We start from the raw sequence: 27,781 nt of genomic DNA on the forward strand, positions 1-27,781 counted from the left end.
AAGAAAAGGGAACCCCTGTACACTGTCGATGGGACTGCAAATTGGTGCAGCCACTACAGAAAACAGTATGGAGTGTCCCAAAAAAATTAAAAATAGAATTACCTTACAACCCAGCAATTCTACTTCTGGGTATTTATTCGAAACACTAATTGAAAAAGATATATGCACCCCTATGTTTATTGCAGCATTATTTACAGTAGTCAAGATATGGAAGCAACCTAAGTGCCCATCAATAGACAAGTGGATAAAGAAGAAGTGATACATATATACAATGGACTATTGCTTGGCCATAAAAAAGAATGAAATTTTATATTTGTGATAATACCAAAGGGTATTATGCTAAGTGACATAAATCAGACAGAGAAAGACAAATACTTTATGATTTCATTTATACATAGAATCTAAATAAAATAAACAAACAAAACAGAAACAGACTCGTAGATACAGAGAACAAACTGGTAAATTGCCAGATGGAAGGGGGATTGGGGTGAAAAAGGTAAAGAGATTAAGAAGTATAAATTGGTAGTTATAAAATAGTCACAGAGATATAAAGTACGGCACAGGGAATATAGTCAATAATGCTGTAAATTATGTATGGTGCCGGGTGGGCACTGGACTTATTAGGGGATCACTTTGTAAATTACCAGCCGCTATGCTGCACATCTGAAACTAATGTAAATAATATTGAATGTCAGCTATAATTGACAAATAAAATAAAACTTGCCACACCAGCACTGCTGTATACCTCTTCCCCTAGACACTTAAAACCCCGCCCTGAACCCTGAATCAGGGAGTTCTGGCTTTTGAGCATGAGCTTCCCGTTCTCCTGGGTTGCACCATTCATAATAAAATAGCCAGTCTTTCTCCACTGCGATTCCCTGTGTTTAGTGTTTGGCTCTGCCAGCGCCGGATGGACCAACTCTTTGTGTTCGGTAATGCCATGTCTGCCTCCCCGTGATGTTGTTGCCTTGGGAATGTTAGGATGGGGATTCTTCCTGATCGCAGACATTTTGCATGTAGCTTTGCTCCCTATACAGATACCCGATTAAAGGGCAGTTTTTTTTTTTCATAGTTGTCTGGGCACCACTCTCTACATTTTTTTCTTGGAAGACTGAGCCTTGGGACTAGAAAGAGGCCACATGCAGGTCTTCTGAGAAGCCCTAGATCTGAGGTAAGGCCCTTGCCTTCTCAGCAATGCAGTGGCTGTCCCAGTGGTTTGAGTGACTCCCCGCTTCCCGTCTCCAGTCTGGGCAGCTGGAAGGAATTAGCAGCCCGTTCTTAGACTGGCAGCTGGAGTTTTGATTAAAGTATTCTGCTCAAGGCGCCCGGATAATTGCCTGTTCACAGACAGCCTGATCTAGACCTTCTTCCCTGCCATCATCGGATCTCCAGTTTTAATAAATAAGCTCTTTGTTTTGCTTCCAGCCCACCAAAAACACGCCCAAATACCTGCTCGAACGTTCTCAAACATTTAGCCACTTTTCCTGAAGTATCACTTGACTTAGGGTATATATGACCTCAAATGTCAAGCCTTGAAAGCTCTGCATTAACCTCCATCACTTTCCTAAATGAGATAATGCTTGCAAAGTGTTTTGCACAATGCTGACACCCAGTAAGCAATCAGGAAGTGTGAGCTATTACGGTCGTGTGTGGTGCTGTTATTACTTTCCTCCTGGTACCTGCTCTTTTGCAGTGTCTAAGTGGTTTCCTTCGGCCAGAGTGGAAAGGCGTTTTTCCCCAGTACTGTGATCATACTTGTGAGGAACACACCAGCTTTTGCCTCTGAGCCCCACGGTTCCCACCATTCTGTCCCAGACCCCGAGCTGTGTGCACATGGCAGATGGCCTGCCTGGGTTTAAACCCCGTGGGTGTTCTTTTACCCAGAGACTCCAGTCATGTCTGACATTTGTTGCCTGTCTTGATGTAGGAAGAGGTTCAGTCTCTACAGAAATTCAGTATTTAAGGGAGGAAGCAGGGCTGAAAGATGACTTTTCAACCACTTATCTCGTCGGGGATGAGAGTAATTAAACTCCAGTAAGGCTGTATTTGCTTTCTCTTCCTTTCTGAAAAACTTGCCAAGCACTTTATCCACTTTCCAAGGTCTTTAAGAAGCCTGTCGGGTATTTTTAATTTCAGGTTCTTCATTATTCACTGGCACTCACAAACAAACCGAGAATCCACACCCATTTCCATGCATTAGGCCTCCTACAATATCACTGCCATTTCCAAACAGTGATGGACTATAATTCTTAAAGGCAGTAATCAGTCCTTGCTACAAATGTATACAGCATTTAGATTCACAAAAATCCTGGAAGGAACCCTAAAATGTAACAATATCCAGACTTCACCAGCCTGTGAGGCCTCATGGGCATTTATACCCAAATTGCCCCGGCTCCGGGCACGTCCTTACTGCCCTCGCCCCCTCTCCTGGCTGATTTGCCATTAAGTTCAGAAAAGTCTCATTAGAAAATAACTTAAATGATTATGGAGAATAAAGCACAGCTATACCAAAAAAAAAAAAAAATGCTTATTGTTCATTCTCATTTTTGCCTAACAAATAGCTTAATAGAAAATATGTACTTGGCAAATTTAAATGTAACACAAATATACAGACATCCCCTACAGACCTGTGACCCAGTTCCTAAGTTTTCTAAATTGACACATTCCATAACTTTTCTAAGGGAAGTCACCTAAATTCAATCACAGCTTCCCTTCAACTAAATGTCCTTTAAAACCAGCAAAGTAATACCTTGCACAGAAAATCCCGCTCCACCAGGAACCAAGAGATTTCACCTGCCTTGTTTGTTCTTCCTTTGCTTTCTGCTTCTACGACTGAGACTCAGCTTCAAGGAGTGACACGGATTCTGGAGATCTGGTCATTCGGATCCACCAAATCAGCCCCGATTGCCAAACAGGCCACGTGTTTCAGTTTCACACCCATTCTTTCCATTGTAAAGCCCCAGAAGCGCATCATGTATTTCCCTACATTAAAGTCCCTATGCAGTGAGGTAGGAATTGGTTGTAACTGGAGACGGGGAGGAAACAAATAGTCCAGGATATTGAGTACTGAGCCTAATCCTGATTTTGACTGGCTGTCAACTATCACTTGAGATTATCAAGTGAAGTCTGCAAACCGGCCAGGCGGTCCAGTATTACAAGCAAGGATTTCGCTCTAAACCCCAGTGCAGTCCTTTGGCGCGAGGTCTAACTTTTCCCTTTTATTTTTAAGAGGTTGAAATTTGCTATACAAAACTCTACTTTTTATGTAATCAAATGTATCAATCTTTTCCTTAATGACTTCTGGATTTCGTGTTATATTTTTAAAAGTCTTGCCCATTCTAGGATTATAAAAATATGCATCCATGTGTTCTTCTAGGATGTCTGTGATTTCATGTTTTACATGTAAATTTTTGATCCATCTGGAACTTATTTTGGTATAGGAAGTGAGATAAGAATCCAGTTTTACTTGTCCCCCCACCCCCCCACACCGCAAATGGCAAATCAGTAAATCTAATTACCATTTGTTGAATAATCTACCTTTTATAGGAGTCCTTTAAATAGAAACTTTTCCGTGTATATTTTAAATATGATTCAAGGTACACAGGTTTCTGCATATGCGTTGATAAAAACTCTATTTAAAACATGAGGTGAGAAATCGCTGTGTGGACAGTTGTTTAGAACCCTCCCCCGGGTCTGTTTCTTACAAAAATGGAGACAACTGTATCTACCTTGCGGTGTTCTTGTGAAGATTTTTAAAAAGTAAAGTGTGCAGATGTGTCTACCTCGATAAATGTGAGCTTCTTTCTGTTCGTTTTTCTGTGATAAAGCAACATGGGCCCTCGGAATAAAGATCCAATTTGGGTGTAAGACTTAGTTTCTCTATTTACTTCCTGAGCGTATAGAGATGGCAAAGGGCATCATAGCTTTTTAAACAGTGACACATAATTGTTCTCCTCTCTCCTTTTCAGATCCACAAATGTTTCTATACAAGGCATGGTGTGAGGGACAAGTGGCATTATACAAATCTGAATTCCAGTTCTGCCACTTATTAAATATGTGGCCATTCTTGAGGAGAGAGTAATCTCATACGTCATAGGGTCTTGATAGGATTAAGTAAGAACCCCTGTGGAACGCAAGCTCCAGAAGAACAAGACCCTGGCCTTACTAATCACAATTTCCCCAGTGCTAGAATCCTGCCTGGTGTGCAGTTGCCATTTATTAGATAAGTAGCGAATGAAGGAAGGAAGGAAGGAAGGCAGGAAGGAAGGAAGGAAGGAAGGAAGGAAGGAAGGAAGGAAGGAAGGAAGGAAGGCAGGCAAGGAGGAGTTAAAGCACTTTGCAAGGTGCCAAAGTAAGTGTTAGCTATAGGTAGAAGCCAGAGGTCCCAGAGATGTGGTCCTGCCTCCAGGGGTGAGGATCCAGATCGGACAGCTAAGGCGTACCGCGCTTACCTATGAAGCAGAATGAAACGCAGTAGAACACAGGCCCAAAGTGGTTCAGAGACAAGTGGGAAGTAATGAGTCCCAACTGGAGGATTAGGGAAACGCTTCGCGGAAGAGGGCTGTCTTTAAGCTGGACCTGAAATGAGAATAGTTTTGTTTTTTTTTTTAAAGACAGTAGGTTTTCCAGTACAAAGTACAAAGTTAGGGGGCTATTCGGCCTACTCCAAGACTGGAGATTAGTACAAGTGATGACACTGTGACCTAAATAGAAGGAAGAGTGGCTGGAAGGTCAATTACATGGCCTCGAATGTCCCGCGATGGTGCTTTTGACAATGCACAAACTTGAAGGTTTTTGAGTTGTGGAGTCATGGGGACAGGCTCAGGTTACTATTACTGTTATGCATTAGTTATTTATTATTTGTAGTTATTGTTCAGAAACAAGTATGAAGGATGAATTAGAAGGAGTAAGCATTGAAAAGCTGTCGTAATGGCTCAGGGGAAGTCAGGAGAGTCTACACTAAGATGCTGCAGGGGAAAAAGCCAGGAGGAAGGGTGGGGGGGCCCGTTGAGTCTCCCAGGCAGTTAGGCTGATGGTGATATTGCCTCCTGAGGCTGGGAATGCATGAGGACAGGCAAGATTGGGTTCATCTGGGAAGTGTTGAGCTTAAGGATGTTTTATTGAACGATCAGTTAGAAACAGGCCATTGATGCCCAGGAAAATGTCAGAGCAGGAGAAGCAGAGATGAGTCAGCATTTCTCCATCATTAATGAGACGATCAAGGATGCTTTTCTAAGATGTTTACAGTCAACTTAATATATGGAAATGGAAGTATCTCAGATCAAGGAGGAGAGATAAATTATTCAATAAATAGTGTCGGGGCAATTGGCTGGATATTTGGTAAAAAAAAAAAAAAATGTGGTGCCCCATCTCACACTGTATACAAAAATAAATGTCAGATGAAGTAAAAGTGGAATCGAAAATATAAAAACGTCAGAAAAATATTTAGGAAAGGCGTATGTATGTAAGTATATACATATATATGTATATATGTAGACATGTATGTAGACATAGATGTACAAAACATAATTACATATAAATTTCTTTCCCTCTATGTACATTTATTGAAATCTGTGAGCCTAAAATGATACACACCTCCAATATCAATTTAATACCACAGTGTTCATTCTTATTTTCTTATTTTCTCCCTTTCCTTATTTCTAAACCTTCTTATACAAAGTGAGAAACTTGGCCCCCATTATTTTTAATGTATTTCTTATATCGATTCGATCGACTCCCCTGTATATAGCCAGTTTCCTGTCGTTGCCACTGCCCCTTGCCCTGAATAGAACCCTCGCCACCCTCACCCACTTAGGCTCTGAAACCCCACACCGGGCCGTGCATCTGAATAGATGACTACCTTGCTCTGCCCCATGCAACGGCTTTAGGACTGAACTGCTCAGAAAACAGCTGGGAAGAGGACGAGAAGGGCAGAGAAGACGACCTTGCTGTTCTCTGCTTACTGAGCGGGCATCGGTGGGGCCCGCCTGTGCAGTCGGAGTCCTCTAAGGTAGCTTAGGCACCACAGTATGACCTGGCACACCCCAGGCAATCCAACCAGGCCTTTGTGTGGTGTCATTGTTATTGTTTAGAATACCTATCTAAGTGATCTTTTTTCAGTGGAACACTACCTTGAAGTGATGGGTTTCGTTATCAACGTACTGCCCATGAGTCTAAAACAGTAAAATAAACACTCCGAGTTGCCCAAATCTACCATTCCATATAAATTTGATTCCATTCCATTCGACTACCATTCTCCAAACACTTTCTGTGCTTAATGCATTCTGGGAAAAATAAAGAAGTATTTCCCAGAGTGTCACTGACATCCAGGAGTTTACCATTTCACTAGGGAAATTAAAGAGACTTAAAGCAGATAAATAACACAGATCAAAAACAAACAGCTCGACACGACGCTGGCACGAGCTGGCTCCAGCTCTGTGATTCTCGTGGAGCCAAGTGGATGAAGACAGGATTTCTGCAAGCCTCACTCATCTGGGGCTGGGAGCTGACAGCCTGGCAGGACAGGTTGAAGACTCACGCTTCGTAAAAGGGAGACTTCCTAAAAGGGCGAGGGTTCTTTCCCAGGACGTTTTAGCATAACCATTTCATCCCTAAACTGAATAAAAATTGCTCCTGTCCTACATTATGCAAAAACCCTCTACAAATCCTAACAGACCACTGCCCCATTCCCAAATAGAGCAGGGTCTATGATCCCGGGGTCTCTTCACCCACACTCTAAATGGGACCCTCTTCAGGAAAAATGAGCATGGGGACTCCGACAGCCTCCCCTTTCATTTTGCTACCTAAGTAATACAGATTCTTCTTTAGAAATTACGCACAGTCAACACAACAAACATTAGCCACAGTCTTTTGGAACAAATACCGGCATAAATTTATTTTATGCATTTGTATAACCTCAGGTAAGTTAGGGAATTAATTGCTGTGCATCAGTTCCCTCACCTGTAAAATGAAGGTAATAATAATATTGTCTACCTCATAGAGTGACTGGGGCAACACGTGAGTTACTATAGACCAAGTGCTTCAGATAGTAATGGTGCATAGTGAGATCTATAAACGTAATATTATCTATATCTATCTGGCATTTATCTGTCTAGATCCAGCTACGTGTTTTTATAAAGTGAGGGAAAAGCATTTATATTTCTTCGAGCCTTTTAAAAAATTTTTATTGATATAGCATGAACTTCTTCTCTTGTGTGACAATTTTAAAAGTGCAAAGAGACCATTAGATCCTTCGAGCGATTTTTCAAAAGTGAAAAGTGGTGTAGGGAATGGGCCGTGGTCCTTTGAGGGTATTAGTTCAAGGTGATGAGGTAGGTTAGGGCAAGGCCTGGATCTAATGCTTCTGGGGATGACAAGCTTGTGTGTATATATATAATCTCAGCCCAAGCACCGAGCACAACCTTGAGGCTCCTCTAGCACAGCAGTTTTCAAACTTGTATTGTTTAAGTCGTAACATCATGTTTCACCCAGCGAAATGTCATGCGGAGACTCTACCCAATAAATAAAACAATTTTAAAAACATCAGAGTAAATTTATTTTACAAGTTTAAATGTATAATGTTTGCATGTTATAACGCTTATTAATATAACCATTAAGGCCATTCGATTAAGAAAAACTAGAACTCCAAGGAGGTGGATGATAATCACATTCATGTCAACATCAGCTTCCATGAAATGGGATAAAACATTCGTGAACTCCTGCAGCCCCGCTGCCACAGAATGAAGCATTAGAACCAGCATTTCGACACCCTTATTTTACAGATGAGAAAATGAAGGCCCAGAGTGTTCTCTACTGCTTAGGCTTTTAATATTAAAAGTCCCAATAATAGAAATAATCTGATAACAGGATGAAAATAACATGTTATCAAAGATGGCACCCGGAATGGTAAATGTATCACCCACAAACTACAGTTCTTTCCAATTTAAATGATTGCCAGATCGTTCTCCAGTTAATAAAACGGGAAACGGTCAGCTGACTCCATCGCTGCCCTTCATTGTTTTGTGCTGTCCTCATCGCTTGCACGGCCTGAACGGTGCTGACTATGCATTTTATCCCATTAGCGGATGTAAAGACCTACCGATTACCTCTAATAATTAAATTATGCATTCCGACTTATGAATCAGCGCCCTATTTTCAACATATCGGCTCTTCTTGTCCATTAAATATTCATCCCACCGTCTCTAGCTTCAATAGTTTTCTCATCATGAGGCCTGCCTGTGAAACTCAGGAAACCACTTCTGACGAACAATCTCCTTCATTAATTAAACAAAGCCAAAGCCTCACTGACAGAAACATAAAAAGTCGATTCCATATTTCACCCTGCCACTTCCTCCTATACCCTGGACCTGTGACACACGATGCCTTAATGTAGTTAAAGTTATTCCACTCTGTTTATGAGGGCTGACAACCCCTGACCTCTGGGGTAGGGATAGTTCTGCAAAACTTTATGTATACTTTATTATTTTTTTAAAGCTACCAAAAAAAAAGGCCGTGCAAATAATCCAAAGTCATGTTTTAAAAATAACATTGTGAAATATATAATATATGCAAAAAAATGTATATAAGGTATTGCAGTAAAGCAAAGTCATATGTACTTCTAAAAATTAATGGTATCATAAAATCATGCTTGCTTATTGTAGATAGTTTGGAATATATTTTATAAGTATAAAAACATCTAATAACATAATTGAAAATCACCCACAAATAAACCTATCCTTTGTTGTTCTCTCTCTAGATATATATTTTTAATATATATGAAAATATGGATATATATTTAAATATCTGTGTCCTTCATTTTTCACTCAATGGTATATCACAATTATTTTAAGTGATCATGATTTTTAAAGGCATCTTTATTTTTTCTCTTTTATGGAACACTGGCTTTCTCACAAGTGGGTTTTTTTTTTTTTATGAATAAGACTCTGATGAAGAACTTTAGGCATAAATATTTGTCCTCATCTCTAATTTTTTATTTCTGTGCATTAAGGTCATGTCTCTGAATCCAATGTTATGAATAGATTGATACTTCCTTAGAAAATATCAACTCTATTCTAGTCAGTATATAAAGAGTTAGCTATTAAAGTTCCTGGAAAAATTGTTGTAGACTTATGTCAACAACGCAGGTGAATTCTGATTTCTACTCTTGGTTAAGGTTTACTAGCTTTGGTTCCTGTAAATCTTTTGGCTTCTAGAAGTTTTCTTTTGGGTAGAACTGTGTTCACGTGATGATAAATATGCAAATAAAACATACTGAGATTTGATGGATGTCACGATTAATGGGAAAACTTGGAGCCAGCAAAGAAGCGATGAGGAAGGGCAGAAGAGATAGGCAGGGGAAGGAAGGTAACATAGGGTTATGGAACTTGAAATAAGACAGAGAAAAATTGAGTGAGTAGTTGGAAAACAGTGCCAAAGGCAGCAGGAAGATCAAGATAAAGTGAGTCAGAGAGACATCATTAGATTTGGCCGGAAAGTGAGCATCATTTACTTTTGAGCAGTTTAAGTGGAGCAGAAATGAGGATAGAAGATGGGGGGTGGTGGCGGGGGTGGTGGGGGTTTGTATCAAGGAAATTAAGTTAACGCCACATAAAGCCTGAACCTCCTCTCTTGCCCCAAGTTTAGTGTGCTGATTAGAGTAACATAATAAATGCAGTTTCACCCATTTCCCCATTCTGTAGGTATTTATTTAGCGTGATTCTGTATGAGCACTGTGCTAGGGCAGGGGAACACAGCAATGAATGAGACAGATGTGGTGCCTGCCCTGATTAAGCTTATACTCTAGTAGAAAGAGACAGTCAATTAATAAGAAAACAAATCATCAGGAGATCCCAGACGGCAGTGGCACAGGAGGCTGAACTTGTCCTCTCCATGAGCAAACTCAAATACACGTGTATGTAGAAAGCAACTATTCCTGAAAGACAGCTGAGGGGGCTGAATGAACAGCTTCTGAGCAGTGAGTAAGAGAGACTAAAGAGAGGAGGCCGAGGAGCCGAGGGAGCCCTCCAGGAGCTGCAGGAACTTTCTGAGTCAGAGGAGCCAGTGAGCACCACTGTTCACATCCCCCTCCATTTCACTACGGAGGTGGGACCTCTACTGGGGAGCTTTGGCCCACCTGCAAGATCACGGCAGTGCGTTCACAGCTACACTGCCTACAGACTTTTGTGTCTGAACAAAGGGAGCAAGCAGGAAAAACAAGGCATCACCACATGTACCTGGCCTTCCTGCCGAGCAGCTCCAGCCAGGTCAGTGCCCCAGGCACTGAAGTGCCTACCTTGCTCCGACTGGCTTCCCTTAAACTACCCACACATAAAGACAGGGCAGAGGTCACTTCCACACAAGACACTTTTTATACAACAAACGAGAGAGACTGTATAGAGAAGGCTGAGGAGCCACAGGAGCTCTCCGGGGACTGTAGGAATTCTCTGGGGTCAGAGGGACTAATGAGCGCCACTGTTTACATCCCCTCTCACCCCCATATGGTTGGCAGGGGGCAGCATATTTCTGAACTCATCACCTGAGCCCCACCTCTAAGAAAGGGAGCAAGCAGGATCAGCAAGGCATTGATTGCCACACACATCCCGCCTCTTCACCTAGAGCCACTCCAGATTGATGGGCCAGTGCATCAGATGCCTTAGGCACCTGCTCAGCTCCTACCAGCCTGCCCACAACACCCAGCACACCCAGCCTATGCATGAGGCCTCTTCTACATAAAGCCAGTGTTTTAAGATTGGAAGAGATAGCTATTTTGTCTAATTCATATAAACAAACATAGAAAGTCAAACAAAATGAAAAGACAAGACTATTTCTCAAATGAAGAAACAAAGAAAATCCCTAAGGGGGAGGAAAATAAAACTCCTAAGGAAATGGAGATAACATGCCTGATAAAGAATTCAAAGAAAGAGCCACAAGGACACTCATGAAACTTGAGAGTGTAATAGAGGAACTTAGGGGGAACTTCAACAAAGAGAAAGTATAATAAAGGACCAAGCAGATCTGAAGAATACATAACTGAAATGAAAAATACATTAGAAGGAATCGACAACAGATTAGCTGGTACAGAAGAACAGGTCAGTGACTTAGAAGACAGAGCAGTGGCAATCAAACACAGAACAGCAAAAATAAGAAAGAATTTTTAAAGATGGGGCTTGTTTAAGGGACCTGTGGAATAACATGAAGCATTCAAACATTCACATTATAGGGATCCTAGAAGGAGAAGAAAGAGAAAAAGGAACGGAAATTTTATTTAAAGAAATAATGGCTGAAAACTTTCCTAACCCGGGGGAGGAAAACGGACACCCAGGTCCAGGAAGAACAGAGAGGTCCAAACAAGGTGATCCCAAAGAGACCCACATCAAGACCTATTTTAATTAAAATGGCAAAAGTTAAAGATAAAGAGACAATTTTTTTTGAAGGAAGCAAGAGGAGAACAATGAGTTATATACAAAGGAAACCCCATAAGGCTATCAGCTGATTTCTCAGTAACAACTTTATAGGCCAGAGGGAGTAGCAAGACGTCTTTAAAGTGCTGAAGGAAAGGAATCTACAGCCTAAGAAAATTTACCCAGCAAGGTCATCACTCAGAATTGAAGGGGAGATGAAGAGTTTCCTGGACAAGCGAAAATTAAAAGAATTCATCATCATTAAACCAGCTTGATAAGAAATGTTAAAAGGTCTTCTTTAAGCAGAAAAGGAAATCTCATAACCAGAAATAAGAACGTATGAGGAAGGAAAAAAAAATCTCACAGGTAAAAAGCCAAATATTTAATAAATACAGCAAATCAGATATCTAAAAGGTTACTCTCAAGGTCAAAAGAAAAGAGTTTAAAACTAAACTCAAACTACAATAAGTAGTTAGGAGATGCTCAACACACAAAGATCTAAAACATACATCGATCACATAAAGCATGGAAGAGAGAGTAAAAATCTATTCTTTATAGAATATATTTGAACTTAAACAACTATTAGCTTAAAATTCTAACTTAGACAACTATTAGCATGATAGATATCTATATCTATATCTATATCTATATCTATCTATATTTATATCTATCATGCTATAGATATAGAGTGATATACATAAACCTCATGGTAAGCACAAACTTAAAACTTACATAAGATATACAAAGAAAAAGAAACCTCAACAAAACACTAAAGAAAAACAGCCAACCACAAGTGAAGAGATCGAGAGAAGAAAGAAACAGAACTATAAAAGCAACCAAAAAACAATTTAAAAATGGCATAAGTACATACTTATCAATAATTACTTTAAATGCAAATGGATTAAATGCTCCAATAAAAAGATATAGGGTGGCTGAATGGCTTAAAAAATATGACCCATCTATATGCTGCTTACGAGAGACTCGCTTTGAATCAAAGGACACATATAGATGGGAAGCGAAGGGATGGAAAAAGATACTCTACAAAGAGAAACAAAAAGAGAGCTGGGGTAGCAATGCTAATATCAGACAAAATCGACTTCAAGACAGAAAACACGGAAAAAAAAGACAAAGTAAAACATTCCATAATTATGAAGGGCTCAGTCCAAGAAGAGAATGTACCAATTGTAAATATCCACACACCAACATAGGAGCACCTAAGTATAAAGCAACTATTAGTGGACATAAAGGGAGAAATTCACAATAATTCAATAATAGTAGAGGATTTTAATATCCCACTCACATCGATGGATAGATCATCAAGACAGAATTAATAAAGAAATAATGGCCTTAAATGTCACATCAGACCAGATCGACTTAATAAACATTTATAAGATGTTTCATCCAAAAACTGTAGAATACGCATTTTTTTCAAGGGCACACCGAACATTTTCCAGGGTAGATCGTAATTAGGCCACAGTACAAGCCTTACTAAATTCAAGAAGATTAAAATCATATTAAATATCTTTTCCGACCACAATGGCATGAAACTAGAAATCAGCTACAGAAAGAAAACTGGAAAAAACACAAGTATGTGGAGACTGAACCACATGGTACTAAACAACCAATGGATCAAAGGGGAAATCAAACAAGAAATTAAAAACTATCTTGAAACAAGTGAAAAATGAAAACACAAATTTTCAAAATCTACGGGATGCAGTAAAAGCAATTAATTGTAAAAGGGAAAGTTCATAGCTCCACAAGAAACTAGAAATACTACCTCAAGAAACTAGAAAAATCCCAAATAAGCCATCTAATGCTACACCTCAAGGAACTAGAAAAAGGAGAACAAACAAAACCCAAAATAAACAGAAGGAAGGAAATAAGATCAGAGCAGAAAGAAACAAATAGAAATTTTAAAAAATAGAAAAGATAATAAAACGAAGAACTGGTTCTTTGAAAAGATAAATGAAATTGACCAACTGTTAGCCCAACTCATCAAGAAAACAAGAGAGAGCCCAAATAAATAAAATCCTAAATGGAAGAGAAGTTACAACCAACATCACAGAAATACAAAGAATCATTAAAGAATACTAGGAACAAATGTATGCCAACAAATTCAACACTCTACAAGAAATGAATGGAGAAAAAGGAACCTTTATCCACTGTTGGTGGGATTATAAATTTGTGCAGCCGCTATGGAAAACAGTATGAAGATTCCTCAAAAAATTAAAAGTAGAGCTGCCACATGATCCAGCAATTCCACTTCTGGGTATTTATCCAAAGAAAACAAAAAACGGTAATTTGAAGATATACGCACCCCTATGTTTGTTGTAGCATTACTAGTAATAGCCAAGATATGGAAGCAATCTAGATGTCCATCAATAGATGAATGGATACATATACACTGAAATATTATTCGGCAATAAAAAAAGAATAAAATCTTGCCATTTGCAACAAAATGGATGGACCTAGATGGCATTATGCTAAGTGAAATAAGTCAGAGGGAGAAAGACAAATACTGTATGATCTCACTTTATATGTGGAATCTAAGCAAATAAATAAATGAATAAACAAAACAAAACTGAAATCGACCCATGAAGAACAAGCTGATGATTTTGCCAAAAGGGAGCGGGGTGGAGGATGGGAAGAAAAAATAAATAAAATAAAAATGTGAATATGAGCAAGTGTCTTTGCTCCTGGAGAGATCAGTGACTATTGGAGAAAAAAAGAGATGCGTCCGCATATGTCCGGATAGAGGTTAGAAATGAGCTGAGACGATGTGACAGGACTTTGAGAAATTCACTTTTTCATTAGCGACATATTTATTGAGCACTTAAGGCATATACAATACTGGGTTAGGCCCTGAAAAATTTTTTTAAACTTCCAAATTAAAATGCTCTGTGGAGAGGGGCATTAATACCTGAGTGCATCACTCTCTGCAAAGGAGAAAAAGAAAAACTAGCCCATCTCTACGTTGCATGGTCAGCCAGGATTATAATAATTAATACTAATAAAAATCCAATGAAAAAGAAAATATGAGATGATGATAGATGCAAGAGAAATAAAGCGGAATGATGAGATAGAAGTTGTTTAGAGTTAGGGGTGGGGAGCTAGTTTACACACAGTAGTTAAGGAAAGTCCTTCTGAAAGGTGATATTTAAGATGAGTTATGAGAGGGAGTCAACCACGAAAATACCCAGGGGATGAGCATTTCTGCAGAGCAATCGCAGAGCTGGGAGATAGAAGTGAACTTGACCTCTAGAAACAGGAAGCAAGCCAGTGTTACTGGAGTGGAGGAAATGAAGGGCAGATTGGGGTGGCCAGGGAGTGACAGCAAAGTTTAGAGAAGCAGATGTAGCCAGGGGACCAGATCTTGTGGGCCTGACAAGGGTTTTGGATTTTATTCTAAGTGCAGTGGGAACGCAGCTTTGACAGGGAAATTATCTCAAAGTCAATGACTGTGTCCTTACCCTTGGTAGCATAAGTGACTCACTTAAATGCCCTAAAGATTGCTAATGCTTTCGAAAATAAGAGTTGCAGATATAGGTGACGTCTTTTGGTTTGGTCCACTTAATTCACCTTTTTCCTCTCTTCTGGTAACTGTACCCACTTGACCTACTCCAAACCAGGTGGGTCAACCAAACAGAACCTCGTTCTTCCTGACCTCAGGGGTACGCAAGTCACCTAGGTCTAGCCAATCAAATTTCCCATTCTTCCGACCACAGTGATTGGCCAAGACATGGGTATGTGACTTAGCCAGGACTATCATAGTTGTTCCCTGGGATTGAGCCGGATGCTGGAAGGGAGAAGCTGTCTCTTTCCTCTGGGGTCACCCAGGTGGGATGATGCAAGTCTGACAATATCCGTGTCCATTTCCTCTCTTTCCCACTCTAGACTCACTCAATCCCACTTCTTCTGCCCCGAAACCCCTTATGCCATTGGAGAGAACAAGGCAAACGCCCAGAATAAAGGTGAGTAATAAAGACAGAGGAGACCTGGAGCTGGCAACTGGCAGCACTTTGTGACTCGCAAGGATCCCTGAGGCCAGCTCCCACCTGCGCTTCCTGGTTAGAGTGTCTGATCAAAGAAAGGTCCCCTTTTCCCCAGTGGAATTAGAGTTTGGTTTCTGTCACTCGCAATGCAAAGACGTCCGACGATGACAGTGTGTTAAAGATGACAGAGTGTTCAACACGGGCACACCAGGTCTCCACACGGACCTCTTCTTTCATCACGAGAAACAGAGCTATGTGGGGGGATGGGATGTGCACCAATGATACTTCCGCCCCCACCCCACTCCTACCCTCACCCCCAAATAAATGAACTATTGTAAATGCTTTAGTGACTAGCCACACTGTCCCGGGCCTTCCCCCCGGTGGCGTCCTGGTAAACTGGCTTTGGGGGGAGGTAGGTGCTGATTTATAACATTTGGCAACTTCTGTTCTATAAATTCTCCCACCATGGGAGAATTTAGCAGATTGAGCTACAAATGGTCCGTCTGACAACCAGCTAGAAAATTCCTGAAAATGAGAGTCAGTAATGGCCGGTTTCAGCACTGCACTGTTTCCCTCACTCTTTCTCGTTAGAATCTCAGTCTTCACACCTCCGTTTTTCTCAATGACCCTCCCTCTCTACCACGTATTACCCACAACTCCACGTCTGGTTTCCTACCGACGGCCCTTATCCTCCTGCCTGATGCCAACAACACAGAGTTACTGGAAAGAACGGAAGCTTTGCAGTCAGATTTAAATTCAGTCACTTGTGACCTTGAGTCAGTTGCTTGATTACGTTGAGCCTGTTTCCTAATCTATAAAGTATTAAAAAAATAATGCCTCCCTCATAAGGGATATCACGAGGACGATGTGAGACAGCGGATATAAGAAATCGAGTTAAAGCTTTCGAGAAGAAATCGAGTTAAAGCTTTCGTCTATTCCACGGGCCTCAGAGATTGACAACCCCTCATCTCGCTCCCAAGGGCATTCCCCCATGTGAGCTCATGCCCAGTCACCATCACTTGGAGATCTCCTTAAGTGGCGGGCTTTTGTCTTATTTATCTCCATACCCAGATCCTAGCTCAGTGTCTGGAACATGGTGGCTGCCCGATATGTACTGAACGAACGCTGTCTCTCTTACCCATTTCCTATTCGATCGTGAGAAGGGCTGGGATGGAAACAACTGGGCTGTGGAAGAGAAGGGGAGGAGGAGGTTTGGGAGACTCTCTGGTGTGGCCGTGGGCGGCCAGCGCGGCAGGTGGGCAGGGGTGGGAGGGACTGCGTGGAAAGCGAGTTCGTTAGCATAAGGCTCTCCGAGCTCCCCCACCCGCCCAGCTCATCAGTTTCCTCGGTACACAGAGCCGAACAGAGCCCGGGGGAGAGACAATTCACTCCACAGCATTCGCTGTTTCTCCCTCTCCTGTGTGTCTGAGTTGCTGGTACTCATGTCATCTCTTTAAGTGTCTTGCACTGAATGCCTTTTGGTTTAATGCCTTTAAGTTATTTTCTCCTTCCTGTCCTGGAGATATAGGAACCAGAACCAATAAGATGAGAGCTCTCTTTTTGCCTTCGCGGCTCCGAAAGCTTTACATAAGTGTTTCTTCACTTCCATTTTATGGCCAGGACCAGATGCAGAAGTGCTAAAATATTTTGATTAGCGCTGTCCTGGCAGCAGTTCTTGCTTTTCCAGCCGTCTGAAGGGAGAGAATTAACTGGGAAGTCAGCCCGCAGAGAGGAGAGAGAGAAGCTCGGAAATCTCTCCACTGACCGAGATTCTCGATTGGTTTCAAGGATCAGTTGGATGAGGACAAAAAGAAAAATATTTAGGCCATATCACCATCTAATGAAAAACAGCAAATAAATGTAAAGGCCATAAAAATCCCTAATATTTGGGGGGTGGGTTCTTTGGACGTTTATAAAATGCTTTTGCACACAAACTGGTCTCTGGAGACCTCCTGACATAAACACACACTCCCCGACCCCATAGTACCTACAAGGTAGGGGCTATTAGTGTCCCCGTGGAATATTTGAAACTAAGGCCCGGAGAGGTTAAACGATATCCCCGAGGTCACACAGCTGTTCAGTGGTGACACCAGTACTGAACCACGATGCTCCACGGCCTCTCGTGTTATGCACAGAGTCCCCTAGAACAGGAAGCAGAAGGGTCTCAGTCCTCTGTTCCCTCGCTCCGCAGTGGGGTCAGTGCCTCACTCTGAGCCAGTCATGTGCCTCATATTCATTTCCATCGTCCATCCTTCCCTTCACTCTACCCATTCTTTCGTTTGACTCCCTCCCGCCCCATTCACCCCCTTGGTGTCCTATAGGGGCTCCGGTTCCACACGCGCGGCTGTGTCTCAGCTGATGGGCCGGAGTCCTCCCAGGTGTGAGGAACCGGTCCGCAGGCATGCAAATGTTAACTCATGACAAACCTGTCTGGCTGGCTTTCATTTGGGCCCCAAATGTACCTGGATCTGTCCTTCAGGATATGTTCGTACCTAGGTTTGTGTGGGCATAGATGCTATAGAGGTTATTTTTTTTTCTACTCCTTTCTATTTACCTGTCATGCAAATTTAGACAGTATGACCTGGGACCCTGAGAAGTGGCTTCGGAGAAAGGAATTTTTAAGGTCTAAGATTCTCTAAGCTGAGATGAAATTAAAATTCCAGGATTCTATCTATTCGTTAGTTTGTTCATACGTCAGCCTGATGTTGCCTGCTACCTACTTAAGACATAGCAGAAAAAAAAAAAAACCTAGACAATTAAGCTACTGAAAGGATTAGCTCATAATGATGAAATATACTATCCGTTGGATAGGCCATGATATGTTGGCAGCTACAGGAAACACGAGGTTTCCCAAGGGGAGAGAGGAATTTAGCATGACAGAAGGAAGGAAAACCTTTCATTACTATGGGAATAGTAATGAAATCAAAATTCTGAATCCAATTTCCTTTGGTGAGATAGATGTATTAGATTTTAATCATCTAAACCAAATGGCTAAAACCCATTTAAAACCAGATCGGCTAAATTTCACCGTGTATCTGCTTGCCGTAAGTGCCTTCCTTCATTTACCCGTAGACTAAAAGCTCCCCTTGCATACGACACTAAAGGTTACTCGTCTGGGTCTTCTCTAGAATGCCTGGCACGGAGCCTGGTACGTAGCAAGTGCTCAATAAATGTTTATCGAATTAAACTAGAAAGAAAACATTGGCTACTTATCAGCTCTACACTCATCCCAGGAGAGAAAAGCATGAATGTGATGTTATGCTCTATTAAGTACAAAAATGAAAACAAATGCCATCTCAAAGTTGGTAATTTAAGAATATGGGGACTCTGAAATGAAGCCTATCTGCAATGGAGAATTGCTTACCACGCATTTTCTATATCAAGGCTTACTATAACAATATCACAGAAAAGCCCAAAGCCTTTCTAATTTAATTTCAGCTTTTCCAAGATCAAAGAACAAAATATTCTCTGAAAAATACAAATAGTCACTCATTATATTTGATCTCAATTTAAAGTTTTCCTTTTAGCCTACTTCTATTTGAGGCAGGAGAACTCGGAAATTAGAAGCAGGCTTCTTAAATTCTCTGGATATGTTCAGGACCTTTTGCGGGGGGAAAGGCAGGACAGGCGACATATAATATCTCTGTCCTTCCCACTGGCAGAACCAATTATATGAGGCGCGCAGGTGTCAGGCAGATGTAAATCCAAAATATGACCTTAGTAACTCATGAAGAAGGTGTCTGGAGAAGATGTTTTAGATCCGTTAGCGAGTGTGCTTGCTGGTAGCCCAGCCCAGCTTACACTCACCCCCTCCTGCTGTGGCAGCCTCAGTCAGAGCTGAGCAGTCTCGGACCTCTGCTACGAGGGCCTGACCCTTAAAACTCAATGGCATGGCAGGCAGGTACAGGAGACTGAGTACATGCGCTTCACAGGCATGCGGATCCCCTGGGAAGGGGGAAATGGGTTGACATAGCCATGCCTAGTTTGGACTTCCGGTTAGAAAGTCACCCTTCTTTTCCTGAAAGGGGGAAGGAAAGGGATGGAACAAGAGTCTTGGAACCCTATTCTAATGAAGAGCAGGGACTAATTGTTCCCTTCAACGTATGACACATTTTACAACAGATGTCCTCTATTGCCAATAATTTATAAGCAATTTGAATTTTATCTTTGAGCGATGATTTATTGAGTCCTGTGTGCCAGGCACTACACTAAAAGCTTTACAAATGTGTTGGCTCATTTGATTAAGAAAATAACCTGATGAGGGAAAACAGTTTGGCATTTGACTGTTAAACTTGGAATTACCATATGACCCAGAAATTCCACTCACAGGTATATACCCCAGAGAATTGGAAACGGGTGTTTAAATGAAAGCTTGTACACTGATGATCATAGCGACACAATTTATAATAGCTAAAAGATGGCTATTAAACATCAATAGAGGAGCAAGTAAATTAAACATCAATAGAGGAGCAAGTAAATAACATGTGATATATTACAATGGAATATCGCTCAGTTACGGAAGGAAAGAAGGACTGGGAGATTCTACGACATGGATAAACCTTGAAAACATTGCGCCAAGCAAAAGAAGCCAGACCCAAAAGGCCACAGACTGCATGATTCCATTTATATGAAAATCCAGGACAGGCAAATCCATAGAGACAGAGAGCTGATCTATGGTTTCCAGGGTCTGGGGGGAGTGAAGGATGCGGGGGTGGGGGAGGTGCGGGGAACTGCTTATTGGGCACAGGGTTCCCCTCTGGGGTGATGAAAAAGTCCTAGAACAGGATAGTGTTAATGGCTGCACAACGTCATGCACTTAATGTCACTGAACTGTGATTTCGAAATGATTAAAATGGTAAATTTTGTTATGTGTGTTTTATCATAATAAAAAATATATAATCCTCGAAGTTAAGTCGCTTTACAAATAAGAAGACTGAGGCTCTAAGAGACATCGAGCACGTTGCGATCAGATGGGATGGATCTAAGTTTTGTGTGATCTAAATTTTTTACAATGTAGGGATCCCTATTTAAGAAAAAATAACACAAAATTATGATTACAAAGCTGCTAGAGTACCTCAAAAGGTCTTGCAAAGGGTCTTCGCAAAGGAGGGCTCTGAAGTTTAGGCCTTATTAACTCCAAGGTAAATTTATATTTGCTGTTAGTAGAGAGAATTGGAAAATGAAAATAATTTTAAAACCTATAACTCCATTTCTAATAACGGTAAAAACATGTGATACTCTGGAGTAAATTTAACAGAAGATAAGCAAGACCTCTACAATGGAAATTACAGACCATTCCTAAGAGAAAATTTAAAAGACCTAAATAAATGGATACGCATACCATGTTTGTAAATTGGAAGACTCACTATTATTAAAATGTCTATTCTCCCCGTATTGACCTACAGACGCCAAGCAATTCCAATCATAATCCCATTAGAGTTTTTTTTTTGTAAAAATTCTCAAACTGACTCTCATATTTATATGCAAAGAACCTAGAATACCCAAAGAAATGGTGAGAAAGAACAGAGTTGGAGGACTTAAATTGGCCTCAAGACTTACTAGGAAGCTGCACCATCAAGATAGTGTAGTGTTAGGAGAGACAAATAAATCAGTGGAACTGAATAGAGTGCCCAAAATAGGCCATTTATATATGCAACAAAGGTACTAAAACAGTCCAACGGGGAAAGAAAAGTGTTTTCAACAGGTGGAGTGGGAACAACAGGATATGCACATGACGAAGGGCTGGAATTTGACCCGAAGTCTGTCTGCTTCTTTCCACCTCCCTCCACCACCTCTCTGTTCCCACCTTGCCCTGCCTACCCTGTCTGGCCACAGTCTTTGGAAAGGTGACTCTAAAGCTTAGGAGTAGCTGAATCAATCACAGTGTCACCTGTCTGCTAGGAAGACTGAGGGAGTAGAGTCTTGGCTATGTAGGAGTTTACCGGCCTTGAGTCTGGAGGTGCCTGGGACCCTACTTCCAGAAAGGAAGTTGAGAAGTATGTCAGAGCGGTAAACTAGAAAATCATAGCACTTTTCACTGTCAGTCCAACGATCAAAGCCTGCTCTCAGAGGTCGCCTGCCAGTGAGGAAAGAATGCTGAACTTGCCCTCAGAATTCTCGGGTTCGGTTCTATCTCTGGCTCTGTATGACACTTTAACCTCTCTGATCCTTAGTTTCCTCATCTGAAAAATGGGGATAATAAATACCTCCTCCGGGTTGTTGTTAAGTTCGAATGAAATAGAGTATACAAGTATCCTTTGAAAACTATGAAATATTATGGAAATACAATTTATTTCAAGTACAAGTTCTGTGTGTACTTTTTGCAAACTGAAATGAGTAATAATATTGCCTTATCTGTTTTAAATTGAAATTTTACATATCAAGTTTATCCTATAGTTATTTTTTTGTTCTTTTTGTGTTTACAAGAGAACTCTCTAACTAATGATGATGTAAGATTCTTTTATTAGGGCAGCTTTTGAGTCAGAGATACTTATTTTTTAAATTTCATTTATTAATTTTTTTCATTCAATGAGGTTTTTTTTTTTTTTTTTTTTAATTTTACCCAATTCATTCATTAATTTTATTCAACAAGTTCTGAGTCCCTACTTTGGGCAACACACTATGTTGAGCGCAAGGGGTGAAATAATGAAAAGAGACACAATCCCTGTCCACAAAACGCTGGGTCTGGGGAGGATACAGACACACCCTTAAAGAGCCAACTATGCTACAATGTCACCCACGCTGTAAGGGTCTGTCTACAAGTTATTGCGCTGGGGAGCTGCTTCTAAGTCTGAGTATCGGGGCAGCGTCACAGAGGGGATCATGTTCTAAGTTGGGATGTAAAGGAGAAGAAAGGCTTTACCAAGACGCTACAGCAGGTGGTAAGGGCACCATGGTCCAGGGGAACGGGATGTCCCAAGACATGAAACAGCAAGTCACGTCGGAGAATTATAAGAGGGTGCAGCACGTGTAGAGTAGAAAGTCAGACTGAGTGCGGCCCTGGAAGAGACTGGAGAAGCTGGCAGGACCAGGCTGGAGGGCCACAAAGTCCCACGGAGGAGTTTGGTCTCTACCCTGTAGATGTCAGAGCCAAGGAAGGTTTCTAAGCAGCAGTGTAGGAAGATCAGTTCTGTGTTTAAGATGGGAAGGTGTGGCCAGCATGGAGGATGGTGTAGTGGGGGGAACCGAGGGTGGGGTGGGGTTAGGACACGGGGGCACAAGTAGGGAGACCAGTGAAGCAATCACCACAATGGTCCGGTCTGAACTAGACTCATGGTAATATGACTGGCAAAGAGGAGACTGTTTTGAGACTCATTTAAGACACAGAACTGTCTATGGACACGCTACCCTGAACAAGCCCAATCCCGTCTGATCTCGGAAGCTAAGCAGGGTCTGGCCTGGTTAGTACTTGGATGGGAGACCACCTAGGAAGACCAAGTGCTATAGGCGTAAAAAATAAAAAAAAAAAAAATAAGGGATTGTAAACTGACAAGGTCCTTGCAATCCGTGAGGTCAACCAAGGGTTGCCTCGCCTAAAAAAAAGAAAAATTAATTAATTAATTAATTTTTAAAAAGACACAGAACCAATAACTGATTTGGCAATTAGTTAATTGAATTAACGGGTGAGAGAGAGAGAGAGAGAGAGAGAGAGAGAGAGAGAGAGAGAGACAGACAGACACACTCCGATCATTCCAGATTCGAGATGCGCCCTTGGGTGTGGTGCCTGACCTTTCCAATTCTGTTTCCTCACTTGGAAAATGGGAAGTAATAAGCCTAATTCATAGGCTCAACACACTTAAAAGTGCTCAATGTAACAGCACCTATCACAGGGCCGTGTTGATTTTCCACGAATACTGGTTTTCTTTCTCACTTCCTTTTCTTCTCCTCGGGCCATGCCGCAGAAGGGCTCTTCCGAATTCTGGGGACTTTGCTCTCGGAGATACTCCTGCCAGACACCAAGAAATTTGGGATTTGAGGCTTTGGGGACAGGATGCCCTCCCGTGATACATCTCCAGAGTTTTCACGAAGGAGTGACTTCTGGGCTGCATAGGTCATGTTGGGGATTCATGTGCCAATTCTTGTGTTCTTAAGTATCTGAGGAAGAAACTAGGGGTCCCTGGTGAGGTTCTGGAAGTTTCCAAGTGACGTCTGCCAGTACAAACCATGTTCTTTTGGCCCTACCCGCCATGTGCTCCTTCCTACTCCAGGTCGGGGCAAGTGAAGGATTCTGGGATTTCCCGTCAGCCTCTACTTAAGATCTTGTTGCTTGCAATTTAGAGACCCCAAATTTTTCTCATTTTCCTATCGTGATAGAGGTCACCTAGGCTTTAATGTGACTTCAGGAAACGCTATTCCGATTCTCCTTTTTCCCTGGTTGAGTTGAAATGGAAAAAAATCTGCAGTGCTTCCTCCCAGTGTCATGGCTGGATGACCAGGTGGCACGGGAGAAAACAACACTTGGAGACAGACAAGCTGCCGTGTAACATGTCCCTGAGAACCACACTTTGGAAAAAGTAAGTGGACTATGAAAGCTACGGCCTGGAGAGCTGTTGATTGAAAGGCCGACATCTTTAGAGGCTTAGCTAATTAAGAATTTAAGAGCTTTGTTAAATCGAATGTTCCCTCTATCTCTGACTGGCATTTCTTGTGTGTTATTGCTGAAAAGAGACTTGTGGCTAATTCATGACATTCTTACACGTGAATAATAATGAACTATCCCCGCTTCCACGGTCACGACACCTGATCAGGACCGATGCCACTCGGAAAAACCAGAGCAGGTCTGAAATTCTTCCTTCGTCAACCCGTTTCCCTTCTCCCAGAGGGTCAGCACTACAGACCAGTCGGATCCTGAGCTCCTGGGAATCCTAAGGCCGGATCAAGGTCATTAATGATCGGCCTGCAGATAACCTAAGCTTGGCCCCTCGGCCCCGGTATCCTCCATCCCGACGGGGCCTTGTCGAGTGCTGTGAAACGAGGAGCCAAAACTTGGAGGGAAACCGAGTTCTCCCACAGGTCCTCTGGGCGAAGGGAGCCATTCACTCTCCTGAATGGTGTCTCTGCAGTGAGAACACTGTCCCTTCCCAGCAACCCCACTGGGGTGCAGGATGGGGAATGGTGATCAAAGCGGTAACAGTGGCAGATGGTAGGGTCACCCCCAGGCTGCTCGGCCCCCAGTCCGTCGATGTAATCAAGATAAGCAAGTCTGCGGTCTTACAGGAGATGTGATTCAGTGCAGCACTTGGAGCCAAGTTATAATTATTATAATAGAAATTCTCATACAATGAATTCCTAATTATGGGATAACACAGTTCATGCAAGGACACCAGAAATTGCAGAGCACAGATAATCCAAAAAGCTCATTTCAGATATATGTTCTTTTTCATCCAACATTTATCCAGGGCAGCGAATTTGCCCTCTAATGATAATAATTCGAGATCGTCATCAAAGAACGCAAACTTTGTTAACTAGGTATGGTGATGGAGGGTAACTAGACTTATTGTGGTGACCGTTTTGCAGGGTATACAAATGTTGAATCATTATGTTGTACACTTGAAATGTTAACATGTCATATAACATGTTACATAGGTCAGTTACATCTGGGTAATAAAACTCCATGTTTATGCATGGTCCTTCCACATGCGTCAGCAGTTTTCAAGGATGTTTTTACCAGCAGAGAGATGGTTTCAAATCTTTGGAACCGCGGTATGTAAAGCAGATAAACGTGGAGCTGCTCTGGTGGAGCCAGGCATGGTGGGTGGGGGCACAGAGCCCCACCCTGGGGGCACCCCACCCTCCTTCCTCCCATGGCTGTGGCTCTGGAGGGACCGCTGTGGAGGAACACGATTCCAGAACCACCGACGTCCCTTAGCTCTCGACTCTCACATGCCCTGTGGGTGGGCAGGTCAGGGATGGATATCCTTACTTTATAGATGAGAAGAGGTTCAGGGAGGCTGCGTCACACAGGTAGTAGTAACCTGTGGAGCCGAGACTCGGGCTCAGTCTTCTGATGCCAAATGTCATGTTCTTTTAACTCTATGCGAACCCTGCCCTTGGCTCACTACCCCAGGCTCCTCTGCCATGGCGGGACACCATGAGAAAATTCACCGAAGGAGAATTAGGGATAAGGTACACCTGCTCAGTTAGAGAGCGAAGCCTCCCCTGAGTTGAACTGCCCTTTCCCCATTCCGGAAGTGACAGATCAACCACAGTCTGATGATGAGAGTCAGGCTGGAATGAGAGCTGTTTTCTTTTACCAATCGCCTTTAGTGATTGGAATTTCATTTCTTAATAATTTCTGTCACTGCTCAGTTATGTCTAAATATTTAGGCAGATCTGTGCAGAGTGGATTTGTCTGTTTGATGTGTTATATATATTTACGTATGCTGATGGTCTGTCAGGGAGGAAGCCACGCCACAGAAAGCAGATGTGATCTGACAGTTATCAAACGTGGCTCTCACTGTTCCCAGCATTCCTTGTGTCTCTAACAGGCAGAACTGGATTCTGCCGTCGGACCACAGACTCCTGGGGGACATGATCCCTTGACATTTACCTTCCACGTGCACTGTCTGTGAAATCTTTGGCATATCCATGGCTTCAATTACTGTCCCAAACTCTGGTGAGCCTCAGTTCTACATCTTCTGCCTAACCTCTCTCTTAAGTTCCAGACCCACACTTCTAATTACTATGGGGACAAGATCGCCTTATGAGAAGGTAGTAACCAGGGGTGGTCAAACTCAGACTCTGATCCACTGATTCTTTTCCCTGGAGTGCCTTCCCCATCTCCCTTTAAATCAGCAGGAATGATAAAATGAGAGGCTGAGTTTAGACTTCTCCCCAATAAGGGCACATAAGCGACCAAATAGCTGACATCTATAAGGCAAAGAAAAATTAGACAGAAAAGTACTCAGGTAGCTGAGGAATGTTACTGCTAATAAAAGAAAGAGAATAAGCTGAATTACTCATACTATATAGGATAGATGGATTTTAAAAAATTGAAATAAGTCTAATATTCATTATCAAAGAGGGACATGGGATATTGTTAACACGAAGTGACTATAATAATTTTTAAAAGGTCAAGTAAAACTACTAGGTAGGAAAACTAGAACAGTTTAATTAGGGAACTCAACTGAAGAGATAAGTAACAGAATAGATACAGATAAATTTGAATTAGTGAATGAAAGATTAGGTTGAGGAACAATCTCACGAGGCATCAGGAAGATATAAAGCGAAGAAAAATGTTTCGGAAAAGGTAAAAGTAGTGAAAGCCAGAGGTAGAAATTTTAACATCTGTATCACAGGAGTCACGGAAGGAAAGAAAACAGGTTAACGGAGGGAGATGTGATTGGCCCCCAGTGAATGACATCTCGCACAGTGGAGAGTCAGTCCCCTCTCGTGCTGATGCTGAGCTTGATCATGTGCCTTACGTCGACCAATGAGGCATCAATAAACATGAAGCTAGCAGAGGCGTGTTAAGTACATGTGCTTTTGGCGGTGGGGGGGGCGGGTGATGCGCATGTGATCACGTGACTTATTTTGACTAACATAACATCAGTAAATCTGAAACAAGCAGAGGCTTAGTAAGCGCTGGCGCACACTCTGAGAACGCGCGAGCAAGCCTGTGTCTAGCCTCCCCGGGGACGAAAGACCTCATGGAGAGAGAGGCCTGGTCAGTCCTCTCGGCTTCTGTCCTTGGTACTGCTTTTCTTTTCACGGTCTTTACTCTCTCTGACAGAGAGCGGGAAGAAGGGACACCCCAGTATCACCTTTGCTATCCATTCATTCACTCCCCCTCACAGCAGGCTTCTCGACTCATCTAATATTCACACAGCCACCCTCTGCTGACCTGGGATTCTACTTTCCTGTCTCTCAATGATGTCGGGACAGGCAATGTTCCACCCAGGGCACTTCTCTTTTTAAAGCTTCAAGAAATCTTTCTTCACTCTGACTCTCTCTCTGAACTGGACACATGCCACCACAAGCCACCATTTGGAGCCTGAGTAGACCCCTCGCAGGCTGGGTGGGGTCTGTTCAGCTTCAGCACTTTTGAGGGCGAAGACTCATTAGTAATCTCTAAATTCTCTGGCCCTTAGAACTGTCATACGTTCTGTCTCCCCTGCTGCCTTCTAGTCTGGTGGCTTCCTTCTCGTTTGCTGGTGTTGCTGTCATCGTTGTTGTTTCCATTTTTGTTGGGGGGAGTCAGGAAGATGAAAAATCACACCACCGCAGCCACTGTCCTTCCCCCCTTCCCCTCCTAGTTCCATTTTTTTTTTTTTTTAAATTTCATCAACAGGGCAATTTTCTGACACACTAATTAGACTGATAAGATCCATTCTCACTCAGATACTTTCAAGAGCTTTCTTTTCGCCACTGGAAATCCCTGAGGCCCTCCTC

At 42.1% G+C, this 27,781-nt stretch overlaps 1 protein-coding gene, 1 long non-coding RNA gene and 1 pseudogene across 2 annotated transcripts in view; 1 reads left to right on the plus strand and 2 right to left on the minus strand.

Moving 5' to 3' along the window:
* MAN1A2 (mannosidase alpha class 1A member 2) overlaps positions 1-27,781 on the minus strand; it is a 290,151-nt gene that overhangs the window by 143,417 nt on the left and 118,953 nt on the right. The window lies entirely within an intron of this gene.
* LOC111744737 overlaps positions 1-27,781 on the minus strand; it is a 54,223-nt gene that overhangs the window by 19,432 nt on the left and 7,010 nt on the right. The window contains exon 2 of the long non-coding RNA XR_002782306.1: positions 4,452-4,578. This is a non-coding gene — a long non-coding RNA (uncharacterized LOC111744737). The remainder of the gene's footprint in view (positions 1-4,451; positions 4,579-27,781) is intronic.
* On the plus strand, positions 22,722-22,840 carry LOC111745485 (annotated as a pseudogene).

Source organism: Pteropus vampyrus, unplaced genomic scaffold (assembly GCF_000151845.1).
Source record: "Pteropus vampyrus isolate Shadow unplaced genomic scaffold, Pvam_2.0 Scaffold6, whole genome shotgun sequence".
NCBI lineage: Eukaryota > Metazoa > Chordata > Mammalia > Chiroptera > Pteropodidae > Pteropus > Pteropus vampyrus.